Here is an 18,397-nt window from a genome sequence, read left to right as displayed (position 1 = left end):
TTTCCTGTGGCGGGCGCTAGGCCTACCCACACAAGTGAGGAACCATTTTTATTGGGATGCATGGGGGAACGCTGGGTGAAAGGAAATTTGTGGCTCCTCTCAGATTCCAGATCTTTTTGTCACCTAAATGTGAGGGAAAAGTGTTTTTTTAGTCAAATTTTGAGGTTTGCAAAGGATTCTGAGTACCAGAACCTGGTGAGAGCCCCACAAGTCACCCCATCTTGGATTCCCCTATGTGTCTAGTTTTCAAAATAGCACAGGTTTGGTACGTTTCCATAGGTGCCGGCTGAGCTAGAGGCCAAAATCCATAGCTAGGCACTTTGCAAAAACAGATCTATTTTCTTTGGGAGAATGTGGTTTGTCTACTTTGTGTTATGGGCCTTTACTTGTCACGGGCGCTAGGATAAGCCACAGAAGTGAGGAACCATTTTTATTGGGAGACATGGGGGAACGTTGGGTGAAAGGAAATTTGTGACTCCTCACAGATTCCAGAACTTTCTGTCACCAAAATGTGAGGAAAATGTGTTTTTTTAGCCAAGTTTTGTGGCTTGCAAATGATTCTGCTTAACAAAACCTGGTGAGAGCCCCACAAGTCATCCCCATCTTGGAGTTTCCTACGTGTCTACTTAAAAAAAAAAAATGCACTGGTTTGGTAGGTTACATTAGGTACAGGCTGAGCTAGAGGCCAAACTCCATAGCTAGGCACTTTCCAAAAAGCAGCTCTGTTTTCTTTGGGAAAATGTGATGTGTCTATGTTGTGTTTTGGGGCATTTTCTGTCTTGGGTGCTAGGCCTTCCTACAAAAGTAAGGTTCAAATTTTATCTGGATAGTTGAGGAAACGATATGTGGAAGAAAATGTGTGGCTCCTCTCAGATTCCAAAACTTTCTGTCACCAAAATGTGAGGAATAAGTGTTTTTCAGCCTTATTTTGAGGTTTGCAAAGGATTCTTGGTAACAGAACCTGGGGGGAAGAGCCCCACAAGTCACCCATCTTGGATTCTCCTAGGTGTCTAGTTTACAAAAATGAGCAGGTTTGGTAGGTCTCCCTAGGTGCCTGCTGATCTAGAGGCCAAAAATCCACAGCGAGGCACTTTGCAAAAAACAGGTAGGTTTTCTTTGGGAGCATGTGATGTGTCCACATTATGTTTTGGGGCGTTTCCTGTGGCGGGCGCTAGGCCTACCCACTCAAGTGAGGAACCATTTTTATAGGGAGATATGGGGAACCGCTGGGTGAAAGGAAAATTGTGGTCCTCTCAGATTCCAGAACATTCTGTCACCGAAATGTGAGGAAAACTTGTTTTTTAGCCAACTTTTGAGGTTTGCAAAGGATTCTGGGTAACAGAGCCTGGTAAGAAGCCCCACAAGTCACCCCATATTGGATTCCCCTAGGTGTCTAGTTTTAACAAATGCGCAGGTTTGGTAGGTTTCCATAGGAGCCGGCTGTGCTAGAGGCCAAAATCCACAGCTAGGCACTTTCCAAAAACAGGTCAGTTGTCTTTGGGAGAATGTTATGTGTCCACGTTGTGTTTCAGAGCATTTCCTGTCGCAGGCGTTAGGCTTACCCACACAAATGAGGAACCATTTTTATCTGGAGACATGGGGGAATGCTGGGTAGAAGGAAATGTGTGGCTCCTCTCAGATTATAGAACTTTCTGTCACCGAAATGTGAGGAAAAAGTGTTTTTTCACCTAATTGTGAGGTTTGCAACGGATTCTGGGTAAAAGAACCTGGTGAGAGCCCCACAAGTCACCCCATCTTGGATTCCCCTAGGTGTCTAGTTTTCACAAATGTGCAGGTTTGGTAGGTTTCCATAGGTTCCGGCTGAGCTAGACGCCAAAATCCACAACTAGGCACTTTGCAAAAAAAACAGGTCTGTTTTCTTTGGAAGAATGTGATGTCTCCACATGTTGTTTTGGGGCATTTCCTGTGGCGGGCGCTAGGCCTACCCACACAAGTGAGGAACCATTTTTATTGGGATGCATGAGGGAACGCTGGGTGAAAGGAAATTTGTGGCACGTCTCAGATTCCAGATCTTTTTGTCACCTAAATGTGAGGAAAAAGTGTTTTTTTAGCCAAATTTTGAGGTTTGCAAAGGATTCTGAGTACCAGAACCTGGTGAGAGCCCCACAAGTCACTCCATCTTGGATTCCCCTATGTGTCTAGTTTTCAAAATAGCAAAGGTTTGGTAGGTTTCCCTAGGTAGCAGCTGAGCTAGAGGCAAAAATCCAAAGCTAGGCACTTTGCCAAAAACAGGTCTGTTTTCTTTGGGAAAATGTGATGTGTCCATGGTGTGTTTTGGGTCATTTCCTGTGGCGGGCGCTAGGCCTACCCACACAAGTGAGGAACCATTTTTTATTCGGGAGACATGGGGAAACACTGGGTGAAAGGGAATGTGTGGCTCCTGTCAGATTCCAGAGCTTTCTGTCACCGAACTGTGAGGAAAAAGTGTTTTTTAGACCAAACTCTGAGGGTTGAAAAGGATTCTGGGTAACTTAACCTGGTAAGAGCCCCACAAGTCACCCCATCCTGAATTCCCATAGGTGTCTAGTTTTAAAAAATGCACAGGTTTGGTTGGTTTCCCTAGGTGTCGGCAGAGCTAGAGGCCAAAATCCACAGCTAGGCACTTTGCAAAAAACAGGTCAGTTTTCTTTGGGAGAATGTGATGTGTCCATGTTGTCTTTTGGGGCATTTCCTGTCACAGGCACTAGGCCTACCACACACAAGTTAGGTACCATTTTTATCGGGAGAATAGGGGTAACGCTGGGTGGAAGGACATTTGTGGCTCCTCTCAGATTCCAAAACTTTCTGCCTCCAAAATTTGAGGAAAAAGTGTTTTTTTAGCCAAATTTTGAGGTTTGCAAAGGATTCTGGGTAACAGAACCTGGTGAGAGCCACAGAAGTCACCCCATCTTGGATTCCCCTAGGTGTATAGTTTTCAAAAATGTGCAGGTTTGGTACGTTTTCATAGGTGCCGGCTGAGCTAGAGGCAAAAATCCATAGCTAGGCACTTTGCAAAAACAGGTCTATTTTCTTTGGGAGAATGTGGTGTGTCTACTTTGTGTTATGGGCCTTTACTTGTCACGGGTGCTAGGATAAGCCACAGAAGTGAGGAACCATTTTTATTGGGAGACATGGGGGAACGCTGGGTGAAAGGAAATTTGTGACTCCTCACAGATTCCAGAACTTTCTGTCACCAAAATGTGAGGAAAATGTGTTTGTTTAGCCAAGTTTTGTGGCTTGCAAAGGATTACGCGTAACAAAACCTGGTGAGAGCCCCACAAGTCATCCCCATCTTGGAGTTTCCTACGTGTCTACTTTTTAAAAAAATGCACAGGTTTGGTAGGTTACATTAGGTGCCGGCTGAGCTAGAGGCCAAACTCCATAGCTAGGTACTTTAAAAAAGAAGCTCTGTTTTCTTTTGGAAAATGTGATGTGTCTATGTTGTGTTTTGGGGCATTTTCTGTCTTGGGTGCTAGGCCTACCTATACAAGTAAGGTTCAAATTTTATCGGTATAGTTGAGGAAACGCTATGTGGAAGGAAATGTGTGGCTCCTCTCAGATTCCAAAACTTTCTGTCACCAAATTGTGAGGAATACGTGCTTTTTGGCCTTATTTTGAGGTTTGCAAAGGATTCTTGGTAACAGAACCTGGGGGGAAGAGCCCCACAAGTCACCCATCTTGGATTTCCCTAGGTGTCTAGTTTTAAAAAATGTGCAGGTTTGGTAGGTTTCCATAGGTGCCGGCTGAGCTAGAGGCCAAAATCCACAGCTAGGCACTTTGCAAAAAACAGGTCTGTTTTCTATGGAAGAATGTGATGTGTCCACTTTGTGTTTTGGGAGGGTACCTTTTGCGGGCGCAAGGCCTACCCACACAAGTGAGGTTCCAATTTTATGGGGAGACTTGAGGGAACGCTGGGTGGAAGAAAATGTGTGGCTCCTCTCAGATTCCCGAACTTTCTGTCACCAAAATGTGAGGAATACGTGCTTTTTGGCCTTATTTTGAGGTTTGCAAAGGATTCTTGGTAACAGAACCTGGGGGGAAGAGCCCCACAAGTCACCCATATTGGATTCCCCTAGTTGTCTAGTTTTAACAAATGCGCAGGTTTGGTAGGTTTCCATAGGTGCCGGCTGAGCTAGACGCCAAAATCCACAGCTAGGCACTTTCCAAAAACAGGTCAGTTGTCTTTGGGAGAATGTTATGTGTCCACGTTGTGTTTCAGAGCATTTCCTGTCACAGGCGTTAGGCCTACCCACACAAATGAGGAACCATTTTTATCTGGAGACATGGGGCAATGCTGGGTAGAAGGAAATGTGTGGCTCCTCTCAGATTCTAGAACTTTCTGTCACCGAAATGTGAGGAAAAAATTGTTTTTTCACCTAATTGTGAGGTTTGCAACGGATTCTGGGTAAAAGAACCTGGTGAGAGCCCCACAAGTCACCCCATCTTGGATTTCCCTAGGTGTCTAGTTTAAAAAAATGTGCAGGTTTGGTAGGTTTCCATAGGTGCCGGCTGAGCTAGAGGCCAAAATCCACAGCTAGGCACTTTGCAAAAAACAGGTCTGTTTTCTATGGAAGAATGTGATATGTCCACTTTGTGTTTTGGGAGGGTACCTTTTGCGGGTGCTAGGCCTACCCACACAAATGAGGTTCCAATTTTATGGGGACACTTGAGGGAACGCTGGGTGGAAGAAAATGTGTGGCTCCTCTCAGATTCCAGAACTTTCTGTCACCAAAATGTGAGGAGTAAGTTTTTTTTGGCCTTATTTTGGGGTTTGCAAAGGATTCTTGGTAACAGAACCTGGGGGGAAGAGCCCCACAAGTCACCCATCTTGGATTCCCCTAGGTGTCTAGTTTACAAAAATTAGCAGGTTTGGTAGGTCTCCCTAGGTGCCTGCTGATCTAGAGGCCAAAAATCCACAGCTAGGCACTTTGCAAAAAACAGGTAGGTTTTCTTTGGGAGCATTTGATGTGTCCACATTATGATTTGGGGCTTTTCCTGTGGCGGGCGCTAGGCCTACGCACTCAAGTGAGGAACCATTTTTATAGGGAGATATGGGGAACCGCTGGGTGAAAGGAAAATTGTGGTCCTCTCAGATTCCAGAACATTCTGTCACCGAAATGTGAGGAAAACTTGTTTTTAGCCAATGTTTGAGGTTTGCAAAGGATTCTAGGTAACAGAGCCTGGTGAGAGCCCCACAAGTCACCCCATATTGGATTCCCCTAGGTGTCTAGTTTTAACAAATGCGCAGGTTTGGTAGGTTTCCTTAGGTGCCGGCTGAGCTAGAGGCCAAAATACACAGCTAGGAACTTTCCAAAAACAGGTCAGTTGTCTTTGGGAGAATGTTATGTGTCCACGTTGTGTTTCAGAGCATTTCCTGTCACAGGCGTTAGGCCTACCCACACAAATGAGGAACCATTTTTATCTGGAGACATGGGGGAATGCTGGGTAGAAGGAAATGTGTGGCTCCTCTCAGATTCTAGAACTTTCTGTCACCGAAATGTGAGGAAAAAGTGTTTTTTCACCAAGTTGTGAGGTTTGCAACGGATTCTGGGTAAAAGAACCTGGTGAGAGCCCCACAAGTCACCCCATCTTGGATTCCCCTAGGTGTCTAGTTTTCACAAATGTGCAGGTTTGGTAGGTTTCCATAGGTTCCGCTGAGCTAGACGCCAAAATCCACAACTAGGCACTTTGCAAAAAAACAGGTCTGTTTTCTTTGGAAGAATGTGATGTCTCCACATTTTGTTTTGTGGCATTTCCTGTGGCGGGCGCTAGGCCTACCCACACAAGTGAGGAACAATTTTTATTGGGATGCATGAGGGAACTCTGGGTGAAAGGAAATTTGGGGCACGTCTCAGATTCCAGATCTTTTTGTCACCTAAATGTGAGGAAAAAGTGTTTTTTTAGCCAAATTTTGAGGTTTGCAAAGGATTCTGAGTACCAGAACCTGGTGAGAGCCCCACAAGCCACCCCATATTGGATTCCCCTAGGTGTCTAGTTTTAAAAAATGCGCAGGTTTGGTAGGTTTCCATAGGTGCCGGCTGAGCTAGAGGCCAAAATCCACACCTAGGCACTTTCCAAAAACAGGTCAGTTGTCTTTGGGAGAATGTTATGTGTCCACGTTGTGTTTCAGAGCATTTCCTGAAGCAGGCGTTAGGCCTACCCACACAAATGAGGAACCATTTTTATCTGGAGACATGGGGGAATGCTGGGTAGAAGGAAATGTGTGGCTCCTCTCAGATTCCAGAACTTTCTGTCACTGAAATGTGAGGAAAAAGTGTTTTTTCGCCTAATTGTGAGGTTTACAACGGATTCTGGGTAAAAGAACCTGGTGAGAGCCCCACAAGTCACCCCATCTTGGATTCCCCTAGGTGTCTAGTTTTCACAAATGTGCAGGTTTGGTAGGTTTCCATAGGTTCCGGCTGAGCTAGACGCCAAAATCCAAAACTAGGCACTTTGCAAAAAAACAGGTCTGTTTTCTTTGGAAGAATGTGATGTCTCCACGTTTTGTTTTGGGGCATTTCCTGTGGCGGGCGCTAGGCCTACCCACACAAGTGAGGAACCATTTTTATTGGGATGCATGGGGGAACGCTGGGTGAAAGGAAATTTGTGGCTCCTCTCAGATTCCAGATCTTTTTGTCACCTAAATGTGAGGGAAAAGTGTTTTTTTAGCCAAATTTTGAGGTTTGCAAAGGATTCTGAGTACCAGAACCTGGTGAGAGCCCCACAAGTCACCCCATCTTGGATTCCCCTATGTGTCTAGTTTTCAAAATAGCACAGGTTTGGTACGTTTCCATAGGTGCCGGCTGAGCTAGAGGCCAAAATCCATAGCTAGGCACTTTGCAAAAACAGATCTATTTTCTTTGGGAGAATGTGGTGTGTCTACTTTGTGTTATGGGCCTTTACTTGTCACGGGCGCTAGGATAAGCCACAGAAGTGAGGAACCATTTTCATTGGGAGACATGGGGGAACGTTGGGTGAAAGGAAATTTGTGACTCCTCACAGATTCCAGAACTTTCTGTCACCAAAATGTGAGGAAAATGTGTTTTTTTAGCCAAGTTTTGTGGCTTGCAAATGATTCTGCTTAACAAAACCTGGTGAGAGCCCCACAAGTCATCCCCATCTTGGAGTTTCCTACGTGTCTACTTAAAAAAAAAATGCACAGATTTGGTAGGTTACATTAGGTACAGGCTGAGCTAGAGGCCAAACTCCATAGCTAGGCACTTTCCAAAAAGCAGCTCTGTTTTCTTTGGGAAAATGTGATGTGTCTATGTTGTGTTTTGGGGCATTTTCTGTCTTGGGTGCTAGGCCTTCCTACAAAAGTAAGGTTCAAATTTTATCTGGATAGTTGAGGAAACGATATGTGGAAGAAAATGTGTGGCTCCTCTCAGATTCCAAAACTTTCTGTCACCAAAATGTGAGGAATAAGTGTTTTTCGGCCTTATTTTGAGGTTTGCAAAGGATTCTTGGTAGCAGAACCTGGGGGGAAGAGCCCCACAAGTCACCCATCTTGGATTCTCCTAGGTGTCTAGTTTACAAAAATGAGCAGGTTTGGTAGGTCTCCCTAGGTGCCTGCTGATCTAGAGGCCAAAAATCCACAGCGAGGCACTTTGCAAAAAACAGGTAGGTTTTCTTTGGGAGCATGTGATGTGTCCACATTATGTTTTGGGGCGTTTCCTGTGGCGGGCGCTAGGCCTACCCACTCAAGTGAGGAACCATTTTTATAGGGAGATATGGGGAACCGCTGGGTGAAAGGAAAATTGTGGTCCTCTCAGATTCCAGAACATTCTGTCACCGAAATGTGAGGAAAACTTGTTTTTTAGCCAACTTTTGAGGTTTGCAAAGGATTCTGGGTAACAGAGCCTGGTAAGAAGCCCTACAAGTCACCCCATATTGGATTCCCCTAGGTGTCTAGTTTTAACAAATGCGCAGGTTTGGTAGGTTTCCATAGGTGCCGGCTGTGCTAGAGGCCAAAATCCACAGCTAGGCACTTTCCAAAAACAGGTCAGTTGTCTTTGGGAGAATGTTATGTGTCCACGTTGTGTTTCAGAGCATTTCCTGTCGCAGGCGTTAGGCTTACCCACACAAATGAGGAACCATTTTTATCTGGAGACATGGGGGAATGCTGGGTAGAAGGAAATGTGTGGCTCCTCTCAGATTCTAGAACTTTCTGTCACCGAAATGTGAGGAAAAAGTGTTTTTTCACCTAATTGTGAGGTTTGCAACGGATTCTGGGTAAAAGAACCTGGTGAGAGCCCCACAAGTCACCCCATCTTGGATTCCCCTAGGTGTCTAGTTTTCACAAATGTGCAGGTTTGGTAGGTTTCCATAGGTTCCGGCTGAGCTAGACGCCAAAATCCACAACTAGGCACTTTGCAAAAAAAACAGGTCTGTTTTCTTTGGAAGAATGTGATGTCTCCACATTTTGTTTTGGGGCATTTCCTGTGGCGGGCGCTAGGCCTACCCACACAAGTGAGGAACCATTTTTATTGGGATGCATGAGGGAACGCTGGGTGAAAGGAAATTTGTGGCACGTCTCAGATTCCAGATCTTTTTGTCACCTAAATGTGAGGAAAAAGTGTTTTTTTAGCCAAATTTTGAGGTTTGCAAAGGATTCTGAGTACCAGAACCTGGTGAGAGCCCCACAAGTCACTCCATCTTGGATTCCCCTATGTGTCTAGTTTTCAAAATAGCAAAGGTTTGGTAGGTTTCCCTAGGTAGCAGCTGAGCTAGAGGCAAAAATCCAAAGCTAGGCACTTTGCCAAAAACAGGTCTGTTTTCTTTGGGAAAATGTGATGTGTCCATGGTGTGTTTTGGGTCATTTCCTGTGGCGGGCGCTAGGCCTACCCACACAAGTGAGGAACCATTTTTTATTCGGGAGACATGGGGAAACACTGGGTGAAAGGGAATGTGTGGCTCCTGTCAGATTCCAGAGCTTTCTGTCACCGAACTGTGAGGAAAAAGTGTTTTTTAGACCAAACTCTGAGGGTTGAAAAGGATTCTGGGTAACATAACCTGGTAAGAGCCCCACAAGTCACCCCATCCTGAATTCCCATAGGTGTCTAGTTTAAAAAAATGCACAGGTTTGGTTGGTTTCCCTAGGTGTCGGCAGAGCTAGAGGCCAAAATCCACAGATAGGCACTTTGCAAAAAACAGGTCAGTTTTCTTAGGGAGAATGTGATGTGTCCATGTTGTCTTTTGGGGCATTCCTGTCACAGGCACTAGGCCTACCACACACAAGTTAGGTACCATTTTTATCGGGAGAATAGGGGTAACGCTGGGTGGAAGGACATTTGTGGCTCCTCTCAGATTCCAAAACTTTCTGCCTCCAAAATTTGAGGAAAAAGTGTTTTTTTAGCCAAATTTTGAGGTTTGCAAAGGATTCTGGGTAACAGAACCTGGTGAGAGCCACAGAAGTCACCCCATCTTGGATTCCCCCTTAGGTGTATAGTTTTCAAAAATGTGCAGGTTTGGTACGTTTTCATAGGTGCCGGCTGAGCTAGAGGCAAAAATCCATAGCTAGGCACCAAAATGTGAGGAAAATGTGTTTGTTTAGCCAAGTTTTGTGGCTTGCAAAGGATTACGCGTAACAAAACCTGGTGAGAGCCCCACAAGTCATCCCCATCTTGGAGTTTCCTACGTGTCTACTTTTTAAAAAAATGCACAGGTTTGGTAGGTTACATTAGGTGCCGGCTGAGCTAGAGGCCAAACTCCATAGCTAGGTACTTTCAAAAAGAAGCTCTGTTTTCTTTTGGAAAATGTGACGTGTCTATGTTGTGTTTTGGGGCATTTTCTGTCTTGGGTGCTAGGCCTACCTATACAAGTAAGGTTCAAATTTTATCGGTATAGTTGAGGAAACGCTATGTGGAAGGAAATGTGTGGCTCCTCTCAGATTCCAAAACTTTCTGTCACCAAATTGTGAGGAATACGTGCTTTTTGGCCTTATTTTGAGGTTTGCAAAGGATTCTTGGTAACAGAACCTGGGGGGAAGAGCCCCACAAGTCACCCATCTTGGATTTCCCTAGGTGTCTAGTTTTAAAAAATGTGCAGGTTTGGTAGGTTTCCATAGGTGCCGGCTGAGCTAGAGGCCAAAATCCACAGCTAGGCACTTTGCAAAAAACAGGTCTGTTTTCTATGGAAGAATGTGATGTGTCCACTTTGTGTTTTGGGAGGGTACCTTTTGCGGGCGCAAGGCCTACCCACACAAGTGAGGTTCCAATTTTATGGGGAGACTTGAGGGAACGCTGGGTGGAAGAAAATGTGTGGCTCCTCTCAGATTCCAGAACTTTCTGTCACCAAAATGTGAGGAATACGTGCTTTTTGGCCTTATTTTGAGGTTTGCAAAGGATTCTTGGTAACAGAACCTGGGGGAAAGAGCCCCACAAGTCACCCATATTGGATTCCCCTAGTTGTCTAGTTTTAACAAATGCGCAGGTTTGGTAGGTTTCCATAGGTGCCGGCTGAGCTAGACGCCAAAATCCACAGCTAGGCACTTTCCAAAAACAGGTCAGTTGTCTTTGGGAGAATGTTATGTGTCCACGTTGTGTTTCAGAGCATTTCCTGTCACAGGCGTTAGGCCTACCCACACAAATGAGGAACCATTTTTATCTGGAGACATGGGGGAATGCTGGGTAGAAGGAAATGTGTGGCTCCTCTCAGATTCTAGAACTTTCTGTCACCGAAATGTGAGGAAAAAATTGTTTTTTCACCTAATTGTGAGGTTTGCAACGGATTCTGGGTAAAAGAACCTGGTGAGAGCCCCACAAGTCACCCCATCTTGGATTTCCCTAGGTGTCTAGTTTAAAAAAATGTGCAGGTTTGGTAGGTTTCCATAGGTGCCGGCTGAGCTAGAGGCCAAAATCCACAGCTAGGCACTTTGCAAAAAACAGGTCTGTTTTCTATGGAAGAATGTGATATGTCCACTTTGTGTTTTGGGAGGGTACCTTTTGCGGGTGCTAGGCCTACCCACACAAGTGAGGTTCCAATTTTATGGGGAGACTTGAGGGAACGCTGGGTGGAAGAAAATGTGTGGCTCCTCTCAGATTCCAGAACTTTCTGTCACCAAAATGTGAGGAGTAAGTTTTTTTTGGCCTTATTTTGGGGTTTGCAAAGGATTCTTGGTAACAGAACCTGGGGGGAAGAGCCCCACAAGTCACCCATCTTGGATTCCCCTAGGTGTCTAGTTTACAAAAATGAGCAGGTTTGGTAGGTCTCCCTAGGTGCCTGCTGATCTAGAGGCCAAAAATCCACAGCTAGGCACTTTGCAAAAAACAGGTAGGTTTTCTTTGGGAGCATTTGATGTGTCCACATTATGATTTGGGGCTTTTCCTGTGTCGGGCGCTAGGCCTACGCACTCAAGTGAGGAACCATTTTTATAGGGAGATATGGGGAACCGCTGGGTGAAAGGAAAATTGTGGTCCTCTCAGATTCCAGAACATTCTGTCACCGAAATGTGAGGAAAACTTGTTTTTAGCCAATGTTTGAGGTTTGCAAAGGATTCTAGGTAACAGAGCCTGGTGAGAGCCCCACAAGTCACCCCATATTGGATTCCCCTAGGTGTCTAGTTTTAACAAATGCGCAGGTTTGGTAGGTTTCCTTAGGTGCCGGCTGAGCTAGAGGCCAAAATACACAGCTAGGAACTTTCCAAAAACAGGTCAGTTGTCTTTGGGAGAATGTTATGTGTCCACGTTGTGTTTCAGAGCATTTCCTGTCACAGGCGTTAGGCCTACCCACACAAATGAGGAACCATTTTTATCTGGAGACATGGGGGAATGCTGGGTAGAAGGAAATGTGTGGCTCCTCTCAGATTCTAGAACTTTCTGTCACCGAAATGTGAGGAAAAAGTGTTTTTTCACCAAGTTGTGAGGTTTGCAACGGATTCTGGGTAAAAGAACCTGGTGAGAGCCCCACAAGTCACCCCATCTTGGATTCCCCTAGGTGTCTAGTTTTCACAAATGTGCAGGTTTGGTAGGTTTCCATAGGTTCCGGCTGAGCTAGACGCCAAAATCCACAACTAGGCACTTTGCAAAAAAAAAAAGGTCTGTTTTCTTTGGAAGAATGTGATGTCTCCACATTTTGTTTTGTGGCATTTCCTGTGGCGGGCGCTAGGCCTACCCACACAAGTGAGGAACAATTTTTATTGGGATGCATGAGGGAACTCTGGGTGAAAGGAAATTTGGGGCACGTCTCAGATTCCAGATCTTTTTGTCACCTAAATGTGAGGAAAAAGTGTTTTTTTAGCCAAATTTTGAGGTTTGCAAAGGATTCTGAGTACCAGAACCTGGTGAGAGCCCCACAAGCCACCCCATATTGGATTCCCCTAGGTGTCTAGTTTTAAAAAATGCGCAGGTTTGGTAGGTTTCCATAGGTGCCGGCTGAGCTAGAGGCCAAAATCCACACCTAGGCACTTTCCAAAAACAGGTCAGTTGTCTTTGGGAGAATGTTATGTGTCCACGTTGTGTTTCAGAGCATTTCCTGAAGCAGGCGTTAGGCCTACCCACACAAATGAGGAACCATTTTTATCTGGAGACATGGGGGAATGCTGGGTAGAAGGAAATGTGTGGCTCCTCTCAGATTCCAGAACTTTCTGTCACTGAAATGTGAGGAAAAAAGTGTTTTTTCACCTAATTGTGAGGTTTACAACGGATTCTGGGTAAAAGAACCTGGTGAGAGCCCCACAAGTCACCCCATCTTGGATTCCCCTAGGTGTCTAGTTTTCACAAATGTGCAGGTTTGGTAGGTTTCCATAGGTTCCGGCTGAGCTAGACGCCAAAATCCCAAACTAGGCAGTTTGCAAAAAAACAGGTCTGTTTTCTTTGGAAGAATGTGATGTCTCCACGTTTTGTTTTGGGGCATTTCCTGTGGCGGGCGCTAGGCCTACCCACACAAGTGAGGAACCATTTTTATTGGGATGCATGGGGGAACGCTGGGTGAAAGGAAATTTGTGGCTCCTCTCAGATTCCAGATCTTTTTGTCACCTAAATTTAAGGAAAAGTGTTTTTTTAGCCAAATTTTGAGGTTTGCAAAGGATTCTGAGTACCAGAACCTGGTGAGAGCCCCACAAGTCACCCCATCTTGGATTCCCCTATGTGTCTAGTTTTCAAAATAGCACAGGTTTGGTACGTTTCCATAGGTGCCGGCTGAGCTAGAGGCCAAAATCCATAGCTAGGCACTTTGCAAAAACAGATCTATTTTCTTTGGGAGAATGTGGTGTGTCTACTTTGTGTTATGGGCCTTTACTTGTCACGGGCGCTAGGATAAGCCACAGAAGTGAGGAACCATTTTTATTGGGAGACATGGGGGAACGTTGGGTGAAAGGAAATTTGTGACTCCTCACAGATTCCAGAACTTTCTGTCACCAAAATGTGAGGAAAATGTGTTTTTTTAGCCAAGTTTTGTGGCTTGCAAATGATTCTGCTTAACAAAACCTGGTGAGAGCCCCACAAGTCATCCCCATCTTGGAGTTTCCTACGTGTCTACTTAAAAAAAAAATGCACAGGTTTGGTAGGTTACATTAGGTACAGGCTGAGCTAGAGGCCAAACTCCATAGCTAGGCACTTTCCAAAAAGCAGCTCTGTTTTCTTTGGGAAAATGTGATGTGTCTATGTTGTGTTTTGGGGCATTTTCGGTCTTGGGTGCTAGGCCTTCCTACACAAGTAAGGTTCAAATTTTATCTGGATAGTTGAGGAAACGATATGTGGAAGAAAATGTGTGGCTCCTCTCAGATTCCAAAACTTTCTGTCACCAAAATGTGAGGAATAAGTGTTTTTCGGCCTTATTTTGAGGTTTGCAAAGGATTCTTGGTAACAGAACCTGGGGGGAAGAGCCCCACAAGTCACCCATCTTGGATTCTCCTAGGTGTCTAGTTTACAAAAATGAGCAGGTTTGGTAGGTCTCCCTAGATGCCTGCTGATCTAGAGGCCAAAAATCCACAGCGAGGCACTTTGCAAAAAACAGGTAGGTTTTCTTTGGGAGCATGTGATGTGTCCACATTATGTTTTGGGGCGTTTCCTGTGGCGGGCGCTAGGCCTACCCACTCAAGTGAGGAACCATTTTTATAGGGAGATATGGGGAACCGCTGGGTGAAAGGAAAATTGTGGTCCTCTCAGATTCCAGAACATTCTGTCACCGAAATGTGAGGAAAACTTGTTTTTTAGCCAACTTTTGAGGTTTGCAAAGGATTCTGGGTAACAGAGCCTGGTAAGAAGCCCCACAAGTCACCCCATATTGGATTCCCCTAGGTGTCTAGTTTTAACAAATGCGCAGGTTTGGTAGGTTTCCATAGGTGCCGGCTGTGCTAGAGGCCAAAATCCACAGCTAGGCACTTTCCAAAAACAGGTCAGTTGTCTTTGGGAGAATGTTATGTGTCCACGTTGTGTTTCAGAGCATTTCCTGTCGCAGGCGTTAGGCTTACCCACACAAATGAGGAACCATTTTTATCTGGAGACATGGGGGAATGCTGGGTAGAAGGAAATGTGTGGCTCCTCTCAGATTCTAGAACTTTCTGTCACCGAAATGTGAGGAAAAAGTGTTTTTTCACCTAATTGTGAGGTTTGCAACGGATTCTGGGTAAAAGAACCTGGTGAGAGCCCCACAAGTCACCCCATCTTGGATTCCCCTAGGTGTCTAGTTTTCACAAATGTGCAGGTTTGGTAGGTTTCCATAGGTTCCGGCTGAGCTAGACGCCAAAATCCACAACTAGGCACTTTGCAAAAAAAACAGGTCTGTTTTCTTTGGAAGAATGTGATGTCTCCACATTTTGTTTTGGGGCATTTCCTGTGGCGGGCGCTAGGCCTACCCACACAAGTGAGGAACCATTTTTATTGGGATGCATGAGGGAACGCTGGGTGAAAGGAAATTTGTGGCACGTCTCAGATTCCAGATCTTTTTGTCACCTAAATGTGAGGAAAAAGTGTTTTTTTAGCCAAATTTTGAGGTTTGCAAAGGATTCTGAGTACCAGAACCTGGTGAGAGCCCCACAAGTCACTCCATCTTGGATTCCCCTATGTGTCTAGTTTTCAAAATAGCAAAGGTTTGGTAGGTTTCCCTAGGTAGCAGCTGAGCTAGAGGCAAAAATCCAAAGCTAGGCACTTTGCCAAAAACAGGTCTGTTTTCTTTGGGAAAATGTGATGTGTCCATGGTGTGTTTTGGGTCATTTCCTGTGGCGGGCGCTAGGCCTACCCACTCAAGTGAGGAACCATTTTTTATTCGGGAGACATGGGGAAACACTGGGTGAAAGGGAATGTGTGGCTCCTGTCAGATTCCAGAGCTTTCTGTCACCGAACTGAGAGGAAAAAGTGTTTTTTAGACCAAACTCTGAGGGTTGAAAAGGATTCTGGGTAACATAACCTGGTAAGAGCCCCACAAGTCACCCCATCCTGAATTCCCATAGGTGTCTAGTTTTAAAAAATGCACAGGTTTGGTTGGTTTCCCTAGGTGTCGGCAGAGCTAGAGGCCAAAATCCACAGCTAGGCACTTTGCAAAAAACAGGTCAGTTTTCTTTGGGAGAATGTGATGTGTCCATGTTGTCTTTTGGGGCATTTCCTGTCACAGGCACTAGGCCTACCACACACAAGTTAGGTACCATTTTTATCGGGAGAATAGGGGTAACGCTGGGTGGAAGGACATTTGTGGCTCCTCTCAGATTCCAAAACTTTCTGCCTCCAAAATTTGAGGAAAAAGTGTTTTTTTAGCCAAATTTTGAGGTTTGCAAAGGATTCTGGGTAACAGAACCTGGTGAGAGCCACAGAAGTCACCCCATCTTGGATTCCCCTAGGTGTATAGTTTTCAAAAATGTGCAGGTTTGGTACGTTTTCATAGGTGCCGGCTGAGCTAGAGGCAAAAATCCATAGCTAGGCACTTTGCAAAAACAGGTCTATTTTCTTTGGGAGAATGTGGTGTGTCTACTTTGTGTTATGGGCCTTTACTTGTCACGGGCGCTAGGATAAGCCACAGAAGTGAGGAACCATTTTTATTGGGAGACATGGGGGAACGCTGGGTGAAAGGAAATTTGTGACTCCTCACAGATTCCAGAACTTTCTGTCACCAAAATGTGAGGAAAATGTGTTTGTTTAGCCAAGTTTTGTGGCTTGCAAAGGATTACGCGTAACAAAACCTGGTGAGAGCCCCACAAGTCATCCCCATCTTGGAGTTTCCTACGTGTCTACTTTTTAAAAAAATGCACAGGTTTGGTAGGTTACATTAGGTGCCGGCTGAGCTAGAGGCCAAACTCCATAGCTAGGTACTTTCAAAAAGAAGCTCTGTTTTCTTTTGGAAAATGTGATGTGTCTATGTTGTGTTTTGGGGCATTTTCTGTCTTGGGTGCTAGGCCTACCTACACAAGTAAGGTTCAAATTTTATCGGTATAGTTGAGGAAACGCTATGTGGAAGGAAATGTGTGACTCCTCTCAGATTCCAAAACTTTCTGTCACCAAATTGTGAGGAATACGTGCTTTTTGGCCTTATTTTGAGGTTTGCAAAGGATTCTTGGTAACAGAACCTGGGGGGAAGAGCCCCACAAGTCACCCATCTTGGATTTCCCTAGGTGTCTAGTTTTAAAAAATGTGCAGGTTTGGTAGGTTTCCATAGGTGCCGGCTGAGCTAGAGGCCAAAATCCACAGCTAGGCACTTTGCAAAAAACAGGTCTGTTTTCTATGGAAGAATGTGATGTGTCCACTTTGTGTTTTGGGAGGGTACCTTTTGCGGGCGCAAGGCCTACCCACACAAGTGAGGTTCCAATTTTATGGGGAGACTTGAGGGAACGCTGGGTGGAAGAAAATGTGTGGCTCCTCTCAGATTCCAGAACTTTCTGTCACCAAAATGTGAGGAATACGTGCTTTTTGGCCTTATTTTGAGGTTTGCAAAGGATTCTTGGTAACAGAACCTGGGGGGAAGAGCCCCACAAGTCACCCATATTGGATTCCCCTAGTTGTCTAGTTTTAACAAATGCGCAGGTTTGGTAGGTTTCCATAGGTGCCGGCTGAGCTAGACGCCAAAATCCACAGCTAGGCACTTTCCAAAAACAGGTCAGTTGTCTTTGGGAGAATGTTATGTGTCCACGTTGTGTTTCAGAGCATTTCCTGTCACAGGCGTTAGGCCTACCCACACAAATGAGGAACCATTTTTATCTGGAGACATGGGGGAATGCTGGGTAGAAGGAAATGTGTGGCTCCTCTCAGATTCTAGAACTTTCTGTCACCGAAATGTGAGGAAAAAAATGTTTTTTCACCTAATTGTGAGGTTTGCAACGGATTCTGGGTAAAAGAACCTGGTGAGAGCCCCACAAGTCACCCCATCTTGGATTTCCCTAGGTGTCTAGTTTAAAAAAATGTGCAGGTTTGGTAGGTTTCCAAAGGTGCCGGCTGAGCTAGAGGCCAAAATCCACAGCTAGGCACTTTGCAAAAAACAGGTCTGTTTTCTATGGAAGAATGTGATATGTCCACTTTGTGTTTTGGGAGGGTACCTTTTGCGGGTGCTAGGCCTACCCACACAAATGAGGTTCCAATTTTATGGGGAGACTTGAGGGAACGCTGGGTGGAAGAAAATGTGTGGCTCCTCTCAGATTCCAGAACTTTCTGTCACCAAAATGTGAGGAGTAAGTTTTTTTTGGCCTTATTTTGGGGTTTGCAAAGAATTCTTGGTAACAGAACCTGGGGGGAAGAGCCCCACAAGTCACCCATCTTGGATTCCCCTAGGTGTCTAGTTTACAAAAATGAGCAGGTTTGGTAGGTCTCCCTAGGTGCCTGCTGATCTAGAGGCCAAAAATCCACAGCTAGGCACTTTGCAAAAAACAGGTAGGTTTTCTTTGGGAGCATTTGATGTGTCCACATTATGATTCGGGGCTTTTCCTGTGGCGGGCGCTAGGCCTACGCACTCAAGTGAGGAACCATTTTTATAGGGAGATATGGGGAACCGCTGGGTGAAAGGAAAATTGTGGTCCTCTCAGATTCCAGAACATTCTGTCACTGAAATGTGAGGAAAACTTGTTTTTAGCCAATGTTTGAGGTTTGCAAAGGATTCTAGGTAACAGAGCCTGGTGAGAGCCCCACAAGTCACCCCATATTGGATTCCCCTAGGTGTCTAGTTTTAACAAATGCGCAGGTTTGGTAGGTTTCCTTAGGTGCCGGCTGAGCTAGAGGCCAAAATACACAGCTAGGAACTTTCCAAAAACAGGTCAGTTGTCTTTGGGAGAATGTTATGTGTCCACGTTGTGTTTCAGAGCATTTCCTGTCACAGGCGTTAGGCCTACCCACACAAATGAGGAACCATTTTTATCTGGAGACATGGGGGAATGCTGGGTAGAAGGAAATGTGTGGCTCCTCTCAGATTCTAGAACTTTCTGTCACCGAAATGTGAGGAAAAAGTGTTTTTTCACCAAGTTGTGAGGTTTGCAACGGATTCT

Source organism: Pleurodeles waltl, chromosome 2_1, assembly GCF_031143425.1.
Source record: "Pleurodeles waltl isolate 20211129_DDA chromosome 2_1, aPleWal1.hap1.20221129, whole genome shotgun sequence".
Classification (NCBI taxonomy): domain Eukaryota; kingdom Metazoa; phylum Chordata; class Amphibia; order Caudata; family Salamandridae; genus Pleurodeles; species Pleurodeles waltl.
This window is presented reverse-complemented; position numbering follows the sequence as displayed.